The following is a 14,708-nucleotide window of genomic DNA, read 5'->3' on the forward strand; positions in this document are numbered from 1 at the left end:
GATGTAACGGGTTGAAAAGTTGAACCCCCACTCATGTAACTATTTTACAATGGCGCCAGCAAGCTGCCAGCGCCGTTGTAAAATAGTTACAAAGTTAGCTTGCACAGGAACCACTAGATAGATAAAATAAAGCAGCACCTGCTTCGTTTTATCTAGTGGTTCCTGTGCAAGCTAACTTTGTAACTATTTTACAACGGCGCTGGCAGCTTGCTGGCGCCATTGTAAAATACACTCAAGAGACCCCTGCGCCCTTCGGCGCGATTGCATAGTAACACACACATGGTCGCTGGAACTAGTTGAAGCTCAAATGCAGTGACTCATTCATCAGCCCAGAAACAATCGAGAGCGTCGTCGAGGCTGGGCAATGTGCCTTCTTTACCAAATCTACCGTCGAAAGTCAGCTGTGATGCTGGATAGAGGCCTTTGCATCCTTGACTTTCACGAGCACAATCCCTGTGCTGTTCCTGTGACCAGGAGTCTCTGTATCTTCATCTGCTGCTCTGATCGGCCTCTGACCTTTTATACACACAAGAGGCATGTGCACTCGCATGGAAGCCCCGTCCGTTTGGCCATGAGTAGGCACATTGTGTTCGCACGGGTTTCTGCACGTTCGCAAGCGTTTTGTACAATAAAACCCTTGCGAACTTGCAGAAACCTGTGCGAACACACAAAAAAAAATACGCTAGGAATCCGCGGATTTTGCGTATTTTCCAAATCCACGGATTGCCAATCCGCAAAATCCGCCCACCCCTAATTGTGAGTTATTGCATAAAGTGTTTATACTTATGATGCCTATTGCATAATGTGTTTATAACTACAGAGGTGGCGTAATGTGATTATATTCCTGATGTTTTATGTCTAAAGTGATGCTAAGTACAGTATTTCTGGTTGTGTTTCATATGTGTTACTAGAGCTTTATAAAGGTTCTGACAGTGGCCTGATTGGCCCTGTCCTGTGTATATAATCACCTGTAAATATTGCCTAGTGCTAGTTGGCACAGTGTGTATGTGTGATTATGATTCTACTGTGTTTTGGATAATACAAAGGCTATTTCTTTACATAACCTTGTCAGGAGTTTCTAGTGTGTTGCTGCTGTGTGTGTGTTGCGCAAATGCTTTACACATTGCTTCTGGGATAAGCCTGACTGCTCATGCCAAGCTACCAAGGGGGTGAGCAGGGGTTATCTTCAGCATGTAACTCCCTTGCCCTGACTAGAGTGGTGGTTTCTGCCTGGCTTAGGCACATGCCCTAGCCAACCAGAAATCTAAATTTCTAACACTAGCAGACTAGCTAAAACTACCAATAAGGGAGTAATAGGAAAACTGGATTTGAACCTAACACACATTAGACATTAGATATTACCCCTGGACAGCAAGTTGCACTCTCACACCCCACTCACCAAAATGTGGAAAGTATAAGCCTTGGAACAAGTTTTCGTGCTTGGCAATCTTAGTTCTCCTAGTTAAGGAAATGGTTTGATCCTGGACAAATCATAATCTCCTTGCACCGTTGCCCCCTTATTTACCATCATAGAAGCAGGAAATGAGCACCAAGAATATCCATGGATGACTCCCATGGTAGTTTCTTTTCAGACGATTATAATTTTACTATATTTTAAGGAATTGAATAAACCTCCTAAAATACAATTTGTTCTCTAATTCTGTTGTTCTTCGTTCTCACATTCTAATTACAATAAAAATGTATGAAAACATCAAATTTCCAACACACACCAGAGTGGTAGAAAAGTTTGGTGAAATCACTAACTAAAAGTAGCCATACTCATGTCTCTTCTTAACAAGAGGCATCAGGCACTTTTGTCACACACTGAGTGACAAGCAGTGAAGTTCGGCTCTAGGCAAAGTAATCCAACTTCATATGTCTACACAAACCAGTCCATAGAGTTTGCTGAACAATCACCCTCCTTGACTTCGGCTCACAGCAGCACTTCTGCTCTGCAGACTTTTTGCAAGAGGATAAAGAAGAGGTGAAAGCAGGTTAGCATCCACTGAGACAGCCATCTCAGTGGCAGGCTATGCCGCTCGTCACTAGTTCGACCTGCACAGGTCACCCGTTGCACGTTTCGTTCCAAAAAACTCATTGAGCCTTACGTTCAAGCTGTTCCAAGCCTGAAGACCCTGATTGGAGTAGCTGTCAGTCCAATGAAAAAGTAGAGGGGACAGATACACTCGTACTGCCACCCTACAGATAGGGAGAGATCAGAACAACCACTGGTGAAAAGCTGTTCCAGTGTCTTTTATCTTCACATGCTTTTGGCACCACATGAAGTTCAATGCCCATGCCCCTGGTTTTGGAATCCAGATTACCGCAAGATCCCCTGTAGACGGAGCACTTCCGGACCAGTAGTAAAGAGGGGTAAAGGAGCAAGGAGATACCATCAAGTATGATCATGAGTAGGGCCAACTAACCACTATTCTTACTTCAGATTGCCAAACATGACAAAAACGATCAATTGCGTGCAGCTCAAGGAGACTAAAGGGTTGGGCTGCCCGTGATACCTACAATAATGCATAAGTATCAGTACTTTTTGGTTAAGGACATGGAGCTGAATATGGTATGAAAAAGTACTTCAGTTTTTGGCTGTAGCACTGAACTTAAAAATAAAAGATGTAAGCCTGGACATGGTACATCTTGGACAGAGAGCCATGGCGCTGCACTTTTCCTTGATGTAACTGTCCTGGTACCACTGGTCTACCAGAGAACTTTAGAACAGAATGTATAACCTTGTCCAGTGGTAGTGGTACCCAAGGCTGCTGCAGTGGGTACCACCACAGAACTGTGCAGAATACAGTGGCCTCACTTCAGTCATCAAGACCGATTCTCACCCAAACCCCAGAGCTGATGACCTCTTTGATCAGTTGGGGGCAGTCAGGCTCCTCAGTACCTTGGACCTAATATCAGGGTATTGGCAAATTGCTGTGACTGAAGGAGCCAAGGAGCGATCAGCATTCTCCACCCAGAGGGCCACTTTCAATTCTTAGTGATGCCCTTTGGACTAAGGAAAGCCTCTGACATTGTAGAGGTTGGTCAAACAGATTCTAGCTGGGCTAGAACCCTTCAGTGATGCCAACTTGGATGGCATTGCTGTTGCCAGCTCAGGCTGGGCTGACCACCTGCACCCCCTCCAGAAAGTGCTTCAGGCCCTGCAGGTATCGGACCTTGTACGGATGTGCTAAGTCACAGTTTTGAGTCTTGCTGTGCTGAGAATTTATTTTCTGAAGAGATTTTCTGTCTCCAGAAGAGCTCCATGTTCTACAATTGAAACATTTGACTGGGATGAACTACACTCCTGCCACCAATTCATCACCAGTCAGCTCCAAATGAAACCCGTGTTCTTGTTCTTTATATTTGTGAGAAGTTGGGCTGGTATATGATGTCCACTATTCTAGTGGGCACCTGGCACCAGTACAAACGACCCTTATTGATAGTAGGTTGTAAAGTCAACCTTATAGAAAGCTATCCTAGGGGGGGGCGTGGCTTGGACGACAAAGAGGATGGCCGTCTAGGTCCGGAGCTCCGTGACCCCTGAGGAAAACAATTGCGAATTAAGGCAGCCAAACACAGGGTGAACACCTTGTAAAAGAAGTCAGCGAAGCATGAAGTGAAGAGCTACATGGAATAAAAGCAACCAGCCCTCAAAGTAAGCGCAGAAGCCCGAAACAGCCAAAAACAACTCTGAAACAACCGAGACGCGGGAAATAAGATGGCGGAAGGGCGACACTAAAGAACAAACAGACCCGAGTGAAGGGCAACTAAGCCCGGACCCCTACGAACAAAAAAGCACAAGCAGGCACAAGCGCACTGGAAACCGGAGCCAAAACCGGGAAACAGAAATGAAATGAAGTAGAAATGAAGTAGGAAGCGGAAAAGAGGCGAGGAGCGGAAAGAGCGGAGAGACGCTGAAGCGTGGGAAACATCTCCTGAGCGCTTGCCTACCAGAGGGACACGCCGCCAGCAGCGACCACGGGACCGCGGGAATCAAGCGGAGCCAAGCCGGAAGTGCTAAACGGAGGCGGCCATCACGGGAAGGTAGGAGGCGGAAGAAGAAGGCAAGCTAAACTGGAAGCCATAGAGAGAGGAAGCGGAAACACACGCAATCCAGTGACCTGGAAGCAAAACAAAGGTGACGAACAGGAACAGGAGCGGACTCGAGAAGGCAGACACACAGCTGAAGCGGCACAACAGGCAGTCAAAATCGACCTCCCCCCGGCCTGGACACACGAGAAAAGCGACCCGCTCAGCGGCCTAATCCGCGCTAGCAGGGAAACAAACGAGGAGGACACGAACGAGTGAGCCCCGCCCTCTCCCTCCTCGAGATCGGGAGCAAAAGCGAGGTGAAGGAAGCGAACACAAGACACACGGCGCTCCAAGGGAGAGCCGAGCTGGGGAATATCCACCTGAACAGCAAGGAAGGATAAGGGGGCAGTGTCTAAAGGCAACGGAGGCAGCTGAAAGGCAGCAAGCGAGCGCGGGGGGAGTACAGCTACTGCGACACCTGCAGGGGGAACAGCACCACGCAACAGCAGTGCTGGGCAGCAAAACCCCCTTAACACACCGCGCCCACGGCTAGAAACAGGCTCAGCCAAGGAGGGGGCCGGGAAAAGGGCACATCAGAGGAAAAGGAGACTGAGAACACGGTGGTGCTATCTCCTTCAGTACTCAGCGCCATAATCAAGGGGGAGAGGTGGAACCACAGGGCCAACGCAGCGGCAAAGCCAAAAGAGAGTACAACAAGACCCATACTAGGGACGTACGAGACAAAGCAAACGCTGGAGGGGGCAAGAACAAAAACAAAGACCAGGCAGATCAAGGTCCCAAGCCGTTTCCGCTATAACGGCACAATAAAAGCATTAGTACCCACGCAGGACAAACAGCAAGCCAAGGAGCGGACAACAGGCACTCTAAGCAGCGGGAGCAGATCACACTTAAGGAAGATGGCTGAGTTGAAAAATACTAATGACCTGAAGAAACCAAGGAAAGAGATTCTGGAATCACCCGGGAAGCACAGAACAGAGAATGCAACACTAGAAACAGTGTTGAAAAGTATTAACGAAGTCAAGGTTGTGGCGAGAGAAACCAAAAGGTCGATAGATAACATGCAACTAGAGCTAGCGGTGATTCGAGCTGACCAGCATAACACAAACACCAGACTGGAGAAAGCAGAGAACAAGATAAGCGAGGTGGAAGACGCAACTAACAAGAACATCAAGGCCACGGAAGAACACGCAAAGATGGCCAAAGCGATACAGAAGCAGCTGGCAGAACAGGACGATAGAGCAAGAAAGGGGAACATCAGAATCCTAGGCGTCGCAGAAGGCCTAGAGGATAAGGAGAAATCTTGCGCTGCAATGCTCGAGGACATGCTCCCTAAGCTCACCGGCCTAACCTTTGAGAGACAGTTTGAAGTCAACAAAGCATATAGAGTACCAGCAGGGAAACCAGCTTTGGGCAAGCCCCCGAGAGCAATAATCTGCTCCCCACTAAGGGCAGAACATACAGACGCGATCTTCGCCTTTGCAAGGAGAAACCAAAACCTCACCTGGGCGAGCAACAAGATCGTGCTCACACAGGACTACTCGAAGGCCACAGTAGAAGCCAGGAAAGGCTTTTTAGCCATGAGAGAAGAGCTGCGGAAAAGGAACCTCACATACTCGTTCACGGGACCGGCCCGATTCAAGGTCACAGACAACTGGCGATCCATCGCGTTCGAGGATCCAGGAGAACTAAAACGCTACCTGGCAGGTCCACCAACCGAGGAGATGGAAGCAAGCGGGCACAGCCAAAGCACTCCAAAAAGAAGCGCATTACCGACCGAAGATGGGAAAGCTGATTGAGCCGGCCCCAGGAAAGAAAGAGGCACAAGGGAAACACAAGGAAATACCTCAACACCAAAGGACCAAGCCAACGAACATTACACCGACATCTACCTCACGGCCACCTCAGAGCTACCTCATAGCTTGAATGAAGAACCTTTAATAAGACACTACCTAGAACAGCGAAGAAAACTTCACAGAGAGAAACAGCAGGAATTATAACAAGACAATGAACATTTGCAGAGCGACGACCAATCTACCTCAGGGAGTTGCGGACAAGGAACTTTGTTGTCGCACACCCAATATGCAAGTAAGGGGGGGAGGGGGGAGGGAGGGGAGGGGGGCAGAGGGGGGGAGGGGGGTGCGGGGTACACACACATGGGCTGACAATACTTTCTTCTCTTTCCCTATCTTTCTACACCCTTTTCATTCTTCAAGAGAGAGTAGGCAGGAGAACCAAATACAGAACTAGGACAAGTAGGAAGCCAGCAGGGAAGCCAGCCAGGCAGGAGCGAAAATGAGACACAACATGAACCATAATCTCAAAGCGGACATAAGAGTGGTATCAATGAATGTGAAGGGCCTCAACCACCCAGTTAAGAGAAGGAAAGTCCTAGATCACCTATTCAAACTAAAAAGTGACATTTATGTCCTGCAGGAGACCAGGCTAGCCGAAGAAGACATAGGCCGCCTAAAGGCAGGATGGATAGGTCACGTAATAGGGACACCTGCAAAGAACAAAAAAAAAACGGAGTCATTACTATACTTAGCAAAAAGTCAAAACTATCACCGATCAAGACTAAGAGAGACGAGGAGGGGAGATTACTAATCACTAGCGTGCTCAGGGGTGAGGAGCGTATACATGTGGTAAACATATACGGACCCAATACAGAGGATAAGGCATTCTGGGAACAGACAGGCAAGGAACTAGAAGCGCTACCTTTGGGAGAACTGCTAATAGTAGCGGGCGACATGAACCAAGTACTGGATCCTGCCATAGACAGACACCCACAAAGACAGAGCCTGAATACACAGAGAGGCAACCCACTACAAGACCTCTGCGCAAGACTCAGACTAGCAGACCCGTGGAGACTACAAAACCCAGACGAGAGGGAATACACCTTTTACTCTAATCCACACAACTCATACAGTAGGATCGACTATATACTGATATCAGACACTCACACACACCTGATAGAACACACGGAGATAGGCCCAAGAGCGATCTCAGGCCACTCTCACATCTGCCTAACTCTAACGGGCAGACACAACGAGCACCCCACACGAAGATGGAGGTTTGACGATGATCTCCTCAAAAACAACAGCAACAGTACTGAAATAGAAGTTGCACTCAAGGAATACCTAGCTAACAATGACACAGCAGACATAGGAAGAGAGACACTATGGGACGCAATGAAAGCTACTGTGAGAGGGACAATAATGAACATCAAAGGAAGACAGAACAGAGAAAGAAACAAAAAGATAACCGACTTAGAAAGCGAAATAAAAAGATTAGAGGCAGGTCACATAATCAATCTAGAAGACAGGAACACCCTCACAACGCTAACAAAGAAAAAGTACGAATTAAACAGGATCCTTAGTGAGAGGGCAGGCACCTGGATTAACAAGTATAGAGCAATAAATCTATGCTCGGCCAACAGGGCAGGGAGAGCACTTGCGGCATACCTCAAAGGCAAGCAGAGGCAGCACACAATAGCAGCAGTCAGAGACGGCACGAACAAATCACACACATCGAACAAAGGAATACTGGACACTTTCAGAGACTTCTATGCACAGCTATACAAAAAAGACGAAACGCTAAGGGCAGATGGGGGAAAAGAACTACTAGGGAGCGTCACAACTCCAACCCTGTCGGAGACACAGAAGGACAGACTAGACTCAGTAATAACTGGAGATGAGATAGAGAGAGCAGTCAATAGCCAGAAAGATAAAAAGGCCCCTGGGCCGGACGGGTTCACGGCCAAGTTCTACAAACACTACATCAAAGCACTAAGGCCAGCAATGACATCAGTCTTTGCGAACTGCATACACAAAGGCCGCATGACGCCGTCAATGGCGGAAGCAAACATTATAGTGATCCCCAAAGAAGGCAAAGACGCACAACACCCGGGGAACTACAGACCAATATCACTTATCAATGTTGACTGCAAAATATATGCCAAGGTCCTGGCCACCAGGCTCAACACTTACCTTCCATCCCTCATACACTGCGCACAAGTGGGATACCTGAAGAATAGGATGTCCCAAGACAATACAAGACTGCTGTGCCACGTAATCAACCACGCGGCCAAAAGCAAAAACGCGGCGGTCATGATCGCCCTCGATGCGGAAAAAGCTTTCGACAGAGTGTCATGGCCCTACTTAGAGCTATGTATGCAGAAATTCGGACTGGGCCAACACTATAGGAAGATGGTAATGGCACTGTACAATGAACCCAAAGCCCGCGTGGTTGTGAATGGAGGCACATCGGAGCTACTAGATCTCAAACGAGGGACGAGGCAGGGATGCCCTTTATCCCCAGGCCTCTTCCTACTAGCGATTGAACCCCTACTGAGCATGATCCGCTCAAACCCTGACATTAGAGGCATACCTATAGAGGGTGAATCCTTCAAATTGGCAGCATATGCGGACGATGTCCTCATAGTAACAGAGGACCCTGAGAGTTCCATTAAAGCACTAATGAAAACCATAGATCAGTTTGCGCAAGTGTCGGGATACAAACTCAACAGAGAGAAATCTGAATGCAAACCACTGAATATACATACCAACAAGACGGTACTGGGGACCTCGGGTCTAGCATGGCAGAAGAAAGCCATCAAGTACCTGGGCCTCCTGTTCGAGAGAGACTTGCGGACCACAGTAGACCAGAACGAACAAGCAATCTTACACAAAATAAGGGAGAAGCTAGAGGGATGGTCACCAAGATTTACCACATGGTGGGGAAGGGTGGAGACCATCAAAATGATGGTCACCCCTATGATCAACTACACGCTCAACATGCTACTACTAACTAGCACACCTGACTTCCACAAGAAACTGGACAAACTACTAAACACATTTCTATGGAGAGGGAAGAAGCCTAGAATCAGCCTTCAGAAACTCAGACTTCCCAAGGTTCTAGGAGGTCTTAACATAACGAACTTCAGAACCTTCCAAACAGCCTGCTTGGCAGCACAGGGCCTACACTGGATATCACCAAAGAAAGATTACACCCCGGCCTGGCTCTCCCTAGAGCGGAGACTTCTAGGAGGAATGGAACCCGTGGCACTACTCACAGCGACAAAACACCCCGCGATTAAACAGAACGCAATCCTCAGGAACACACGACTGGCCCTACTAAAATTAGACAAACTACTAGACATCAGCGTCAGACAAACTCAGCTAGAGTCGCTATGGCACAACCCCAGAATTAAGTACAGGAATAAAACACTGGATATGCACACCTGGTACAGGCAGGGCATAACAACGGTGAGCCAGCTAAAGGAGACAGGGAATCAGACATCGTTTGACGAACTCAGACAACAATACAACTTCGACAACATAGAGCTCTATAACTTCCTTAAAATAAGAGTAGCAATAGCCAAAGCCAACATAAACACGCTCGCCCCATCAATAACACAATACGCTAACAGCCTGAACATCACGGGACACCAGGTAGCACACATATACAGAGCCATGACCCCCAAAACGTCCAAATTGAACAACAGAACTGTAAGCCAATGGGAAGAAGCAGCAAGGAGAGAGCTAAGCGAGAAGGAAAGGGCAGATTTATGGTCCTCCACATCAAGGAGGAAAGTGACAACGACCCTTGATCAGACAAAATTCTGGCTAGTACACAGGGCCTACTGGACCCCAGCACGTCTTGCTAACATAGGCATCAGAGAGACTGACTCCTGCTGGAACTGCAACAGGCAGAAGGGAGACCTAGCACACCTCCTATTCCACTGCGCCAAAACAAAGAAGTTCTGGCACTCCATAATCACTCTAATCAATGACATGACAGGAGCCACACTATCAATGGACTTCCACCACCTAATACTGGGGTACACTGACCCTTCCATAACATCCGAAAATGGCAGAGACCTGATTGACCTCCTGCTTACAGCAGCGGTCAAGACGGTGTTGAATAACTGGAAGGACACAGCAAAGGCCACCTTTAAAGCCTGGTTCAACTGGGTCATTTTCCTAAGGGGAGCCGACACCATAACGTCCAACAGCCAAAGGGACTCAGGGAAAAAGAGCGAGTTATGGCTGTCACTAGACAACTACTTGTCCTCTCAAAAGCCACCCTAAACACTCAGACCAGACAATACTACCGAACGCACACATGCACCCTACTCAACAACATAATATGCCTACGTCTCTCTACCTCGGACACCTTTCTTCTTTTGATCTACTATCTCCTCACATCACCAGGGGGGGCGGAAAGATAACCATACCGGTGGCAAAGTGACACGGGGGAAACTGGAACGTGCAAGAACGGAGAGAAGAAGATGTAACAAATTGCAGAATGGACTGTCAAGAGCCAAACTAATTAAAGCCAATGTATACAATGCTTGACAACTCCCCCCCCCCCCCGGCGCTTTTTTCTTCTTTCTTTCTCCCCATGTGTTCTTCACCCAGTACCATGTAAATATGCTCTTTATTTTCAATAAAAAATTACTGAAATTAAAAAAAAAAAAAGCTATCCTAGTGGTAGCTGTGGAGAGCAGCCTTCAGGCTAAGACTTAGAGGCGAGTTAAGCTATTGGTTTTACCAATTATAATGTCTTGAATGATCAAATGAAGGCACACCACACAAGGTATATATCAAATATATATATATATTTATTCTAAACATAACCCATCTGGACTCTTTATGAGGTCAGAGGTAAAAGTACAATACAAGGAACTTATTTAGCATACGATAAATTGCACAGTATACGTTATGCCCTAGGGCCTCACAAACCATATACTAAAATAGTGGTATAAGAACCACGTGAGAGTTAGAAAGCAGGCCTAGGGCCTCTAGAACAGCTGGGGCTACCTGGAACCACCAAAGATTAGGATGCAGGTGGCCCACGGGGACACAGCCGCGGATCACCATCGACTTTCTATGGAGAACAAACACGTTACAATTTTAAAGATTAAGGGCACTTGGAGGTGAACTACGATAGAACCCTTTTAGACTAGGACACTTCGAGAGTCAAGACCCATGGGAGCACCGGAGTACTCGTGTTACCGCACCCAAGGAGGCCGGGTGCATAGGTGTCTTTTGGGGTCAGGTTTCGTCATCGATTCCTATGGAGAGCTGCGAAGAAATGCTGCAGGCGACCAGAGGAAAAGTGTCTGGGTGGGTCGGAGATGTAAAGAACCTGAAAGCAAGGGGGACAGAGTCTGGGTCACTAGCCAGTGACCAGGATGGCGAGGAGAAGAAGCCAGCCGATGTCGGGTGTTTTCAGGTGAAAGAGGTGAAGCTTGACTTTTCAGCCACGAGGACCAGGAGGCATCGACGACCACCAGGAGCTGGATTCTAGCTGTCCCACAAAGGATCTAGCTGACTGCAGTGTCAGAATCCGGATTGGGTCCAAAAAGCCTTGGCAACAGCAACCCACGCAAGATGACAAGATTGGCTTTGGTGCAGACCTGCAAGGTCCGGAGGACTCCTCCTTTGGAGAGGAGTGGGAGCACGTCTGGAGCAACCAGGAAAGCTCAAGAAACAAAGGATTGGCCTTCGTGGGGGCTCAGTAAACAACAGGCTAGGCACCATGAAGGTGCCTCAAGCTGCGGTGAAGAAAGGGGACTCACGGGTCACTGGTGGAGTGCTGGCCTCTGTACTTTGGTGCAAAAGGAGCTCAGGACTGGGGCTTCAAGCACCCTAATGCACAACTTCAGGATACCTCTGGAAGTAGGTGCAGTGGCAAAAATGCAGGATGTCCAGGAGTTCCGGTTCCACGTCTCTCGAGTCAGCTACGGGTCTCAGCTTTGTTGGGAGCTCGGGTCAGCTTCAGAGATGTCTGGAAGTACATGTCCTGTGCCGCAGATTCTTCGGGATCCTGCAGGAACCTTGAAAATGCAGACTTGCAAAGATGTAGTTGTTGCCTGTTTGAACATGGTGGTCACTCCTTGACCACAAGGGAGATTTCTTCTGTCAATATGGAATGTCGAAGGTCCAAGATATATGTTGCAGATTTTTGTCCAAGGTAATCCAAAGTCCTAGGGACTGGGGTTCTAAACTTATAGTAAGTTTAGGGGTTGAACTAACTCTAAAGTCCCTCCTATGGGTGGACCTGGGAAGGGGGTGGTTACACCCCCTCCCCTTTTGTCCAGTTTCACACCAGAGCTGGGACTGAGTGCCTCAGCAACCGGTTTGAACTGGGAAATGCATGGAGCACCTTGTGTGTCCCAGGCAGTGTCTGAAAAGCATTCACTGAATGCAACCCACCCTGCCCCAATACACTAAAGCCTGTCTGGGAAGGTGCTAGCACCTCCCTGGACAGGAAAACTATTGTCCAGGCCTCCCCTGCCAGAGTTTTGTCCAACAGCAGGAGGGCAGACTCGTGTCTGTGGCAGCAGCATCCATTTTGTTATGCTGGGGCTCTGTTTAACTTTAACCGGGTTTTACCAGTAACTATATGTCTTCTCCCTCTACAAGGGTGGAATGCTACCCCCACCACCAGAACTGGTGGGGGGTAGTATTCCAAAGTGTTTGACACCTTACACAACATGTTTGGATAAAGCCAAACCAAAGTTAGCATTAACCGCGAGAATTATAATGCACTTAAGAGTATATGGTATGGCTATATCATAGAAGAGCTATAAGGAGATGGTTCCAAAAGCTGCAGAGGGGCTCAGCTCCTGATTGTCAAGACCTGCCACAGGAGTGACTTATAGGTTACAATGTGTCTATATATATATATATATATATATATATATATATAAGGTAGATATAGGTATACTATATCTAAGGGGTGCTTACACCACCTTACCCTGGCTGTAAGTGCAGACCTGTGGTGTCAGTTTGGAAGGCTAACCAGGGGTGGCACAATACATGCTGCAGCCCCTGGTAGGCCTATGGGGTTCCTATGCCCTGGGTACCTAAGGTACCATATACAGGGGCTCACAAGGGTGACTCAGTAACCAATCTGGAATGTACCTAAAGTACATAGTAACAATTTTGAGAGAGTACAGCTAGGCAGTGGGCCTGATTATCAGGGCCACAGCCATACTAAAGTCGAAAAACCAGTGAAGCACTGCAAAAAGTGGGGGTAACCATAGGAAGCAGACCCTACTCTCCCACAGTATTTCTTTACCAATGTGAACCATAGCACGTTTCGGACCTTGCTCCATTAATGGCCAGACTCAGAAGGTCTCTGTCTTGGTCAACGGTACCCCATTGACTTACATAGGATTCGGAGGTTCTTTATTTTTCTTTGTAGCACGTATTATTTTAATATCACATGATCACTATATCCGATTTTCTTGATGGTGTTATTTTTCTTTGTTGAATTTTTGAAAGGGACTTCGTAAATGTAATGTTTTTTTTTTATTGCTGTCACATACCATGTGAAATGTCCCAGTGAAAGTGTTGGTTCTTGTGCAAAGATACAAATGGTAAGCTAACGATTCCTCCCAAAAATAGGTATACTTATTAGAAAAGTCATTGTTTGAATTTTGTGGGGCGTCAGAAAAAGATCACACCAAAGACTGTGGCCTTTTTCTTTGTAGTTCAACAATCTAATTTCCTATAGCTAGCAATGAGTCTCAGAGATGAAAATGTTTCATGAAGCTTGTACGACTGCTTCTGTGACTTTCATGTCTCAAAAGCTGCCAGATCATTGGAGATGGGAAAGATTTGGTCAAGTACTCCACTGACGGAGTTAGCAGAAGGGGTTGCTTATTTGACATCAGGATGTTTGGAAATGTTAAGGTTCAAGGACATGCTACGTGTCCCACGTACATTTTGAAGTAAGCAGGGAAGAACTGTGATTCTTGTGTGAAACCAAAGATGACAGGAACAAACCCAGAAAGCTTTGGGCAGAGCTTAGCCCCCTGATCCAAGTTGCTTAAGAATAAATAACCGGAGCTATTAGAGTGCTCGTCCGGAGGCACTGGTTGCCCAGCGTGTCCTTTTCATGCCTGTGGCCGACAGGTCTAAAGAGAGGAACAAGGTTCTCAGTCAAGAATATATATCCAGAGATGCATCTAGGATTGTCACTTGTCTGAATCCAACATGAAAAGTTCAGAGTTTGGTTTATCTGTAAGCACTAAGGATCATCTATTGGGACCAATGCTTTTTAGTTTAAAACACAACATATGGCCTACGTGGAACATTTTATTTTGGTTTAGGAGAAGGCCGTTTTTAGTGTACCTTGGGATCAGAAAGACGTACTTCTCACGGAGGACTGCTATGGAGCATAAAGTAGAGGGACAGACAGACTGTTTCTTTGCTTGCCCTTCTCCTAAGCCTTATAGTCTAGGAGCTGTGGTGGGACTCGCTATATCTCTGTGCTGGCCATGTTTATCGTACTCCCCCATATTACTGCAAAAACAAGACAACTCTTCTGCAAGATATACTCCTTGAAATGCAATAGAGGAAACATGTAAATGACACAGAAGTTAAGGGTTGAATACACAGTGAGCGCCCACTGCGTCGTCACTTGCAATTATTTCATTGTATGTTCGCCGCTTCCTCCTACTACCTTCTCTTCAGATGTAGTATAGACAACTACTAGTATGCACCCGGCTTTGGCTTTATTTCAGAGCACCCGGATAGCATATATGATTGCTCACGTTAGTGCTTCCCCCTCAAGAAACTTTCCTTAGACTCCCGCTGGGAGCATTTCCCATAAAGCTGGTCGCAAGTAAATGTCTGCAA

The sequence above is a fragment of the Lissotriton helveticus genome, chromosome 7 (genome assembly GCF_964261635.1).
Source record: "Lissotriton helveticus chromosome 7, aLisHel1.1, whole genome shotgun sequence".
NCBI classification, from domain to species: domain Eukaryota; kingdom Metazoa; phylum Chordata; class Amphibia; order Caudata; family Salamandridae; genus Lissotriton; species Lissotriton helveticus.